Genomic DNA, 2,637 nt, shown 5'->3' on the forward strand with positions numbered 1-2,637 from the left:
AGAGTCACTTTGCAATTTCAGAACAATTTGTTTTAAAAACCCAATTCCTAACAACTTCAGGTGGCAATTGTTTTGGCTAATGTAGGCATTATGAGAGAGTCTTAAGCCACATCTGTTACAAATATCTTGCGAAGGTAAACCAGAATTCAGGGAGTTCCAATCATCTCGTTCGCCTAATATGCTTACCAGTGAAGGTAAAGAAGTCGACTATATGAAATATCTATCAGTCGAAGGAGGTCTTGGGAGAACGAAACATGCTTATACTTGTGTACTTCATAGAGTTCATAATCTAAGATTGACATATTTGAGTTTGGGATTAAGAATTGGAAGATAATTACTTCCTGGCCTTTTGGCTAATATGAGGTTCATATGTGTTTAATTTCTGATATGTCCTCTATCCAAGGACAATACATTAAGTAGGTTTTTGGAGCAGGGAGTTGGAATAAAGAGGCTACTCTTGGCCCTGGTGTTGCAATACTTCCAGGAATGGTGCAGGCCCTCAGGGGCAACAGTAGTGGTGCAAATGGCAGGGTGATTTTGGCTTTTGAAGTCACCCCATGGGCCTATGCACAGAGGAGATCCAGTGGTTTGCTTTTTGTCCTGCAGCAAGAGCTTGGCAGGAAGCCTAGTAGCCAGGTTCTAGCATCCCTGGCCTGAGTACCTAAGGCCTACCTAACACATGGGACAGCTGACCTGTGTGTGTGTGGCGATCAGGACAAGCCTCACCACACTCCATCCACCCCGGGAAAGTCCCAGCCTCCACCTGTCCCCATGTGCCTCCATCTCTTCTCTGTGTCACTACCCCCACACAAACCACCACTAAAAAAAAAAAAAAAAAAAAAAAAAAGGGAATTGGAACATAGATATAGGATAGCAGATGATAGAACATGAAAGAGTTAAACATATTGGTCAGTTCATCCTTTTGTTGCTAGTTTAATAGACTTCAACCAGTCTCAATTTAACCTTGTGTTAGTTATTGTAGTATCTAGTATGGGATCATAATATCTAGAAATTTTCCATGTATCTTATCAGAAATATGACCCAGTAAACAAAATTGTATCTCTTTTTGTGAAACAAACCTACCTGTAATTCTTCCTCGTTATTCACAAAGCCCTAGGACAACAGTGTACATTGTTTATGACATTAGACTTAATCATTGTATTTATCGCTACAAATAGATCTGTGGTCCAATATAGACACTCTTTGCACAAGAGATACATTGAAACACCTATTTCTAGGTGTTCCCATTGTTTAAATGGGAACGGACATTTGAGAAACTTTAAAATTAAAAGTTAATGAATCAGGAGCACCTGGGTGGTTCAGTTGTTTAAGTGTCTGACTCTTGATTTCTGCTCAGGTCAGGATCTCAGGGTCCATGGAGCCCCACGTTGGGCTCCATGCTCAGTGGGGAGTCTGCTTGAGGATTCTCTCTCCCTCTCCCTCTGCCCCCTCCCATGTGCACATGTGCTCGCTCTCTTTCTCTCTCTCTCTCTCAAAAAAAAAAAAAAAAAGTTAATGAATCCAATTAAAATACTTAAAGTATTTTAAAAGCTACAACGAGTTCTGGGCCAGCAAGATTAGATGGGAAATGGAGTGCACCCATAACTCACCTATAGGGAGAATGTTTAGACAGCCCGGCTCCTAAACCACAGGAAAAGGAATCACAAAAGCAAACCTTAGGCATATTCATTCAAACAGGACAAGCTTTTTAGCAAAGAAAAGTGAGGATTTAATATCAGGAAAGGCTGTATTTTAAAAAGTTCACTTGGTCAGCCCAGGGCCGTAACTGGTAACATTGCCCTGTTGCCAGATACATCCCTACCGTAAAGATGGGCCTATCAGAAAATCTCATTCAGCCATTAGCTCATTCGCTTATTTAACTAGCTTCTACTGAGTGCCAGCAAAATGCTGACATGGGGAAGAGTCTGATAGAATGATGGCCAGCTAAACAGACAGGACTCACATTCATTAGCTTTCACTGTAATACGAAGGATGGATGTGATCCCAAGCATTCTGATCCCAGAGCCCCCCTTTCTAAATTTCATTATATGTCAGCAAAACAAACATGCAGAGAATACAACTTTAACCTCTTTCTAGGTAGATCTTTTATTTTCAAATGAATCCTTGCTAGCAGGCCACCTCTCAGAGAGTTGTCTCTTCTGTTCCTTTACCCCCAACCATTCATTTACATTTTCCTTCCCACAAGCAAATCTTGAAACCAGAATCAGGTTCTCCTGCTGGCCACGCCAGTTCCTGACCCAGCTCACCACTAAAATATAAAAAGTCCATATTGAAGGGCTCAGAGTCAAAGCATTTTCTCTATCATGGTTTTAACTCTGTGTTCTGATACCAGCATTATAAAGGCTAGGGGAAGGCCCATTGTATGTGGGAAACAAAAACAATGTATTCCAAAAAAAAAAAAAAAAAAAAAAACCCAAAATGCAACAAAATCCACTGCTTCTTATTCCATGTGTAGAATTTTGATACTAAAATAATTCTCTGAAAAATTGAAAGGAAATGCAGCCCATTAAGTTCGTAAAAAAAGCGACAGTCCTTTCTAGATTCACTGAAGCCTGATGTATGACAAGCTTCATTTCAAACATGCTTTAAAAACATGATGTAACTCTGACAAGTCAG

General features: G+C 40.3%; 1 pseudogene; it reads left to right on the forward strand.

Moving 5' to 3' along the window:
* Positions 1-333: 333 nt before the first annotated feature.
* On the forward strand, positions 334-500 carry LOC116881723 (annotated as a pseudogene).
* Positions 501-2,637: the final 2,137 nt, after the last annotated feature.

The sequence above is a fragment of the Lontra canadensis genome, unplaced genomic scaffold (genome assembly GCF_010015895.1).
Source record: "Lontra canadensis isolate GAN:19392208 unplaced genomic scaffold, GSC_riverotter_1.0 scaffold76, whole genome shotgun sequence".
NCBI lineage: Eukaryota > Metazoa > Chordata > Mammalia > Carnivora > Mustelidae > Lontra > Lontra canadensis.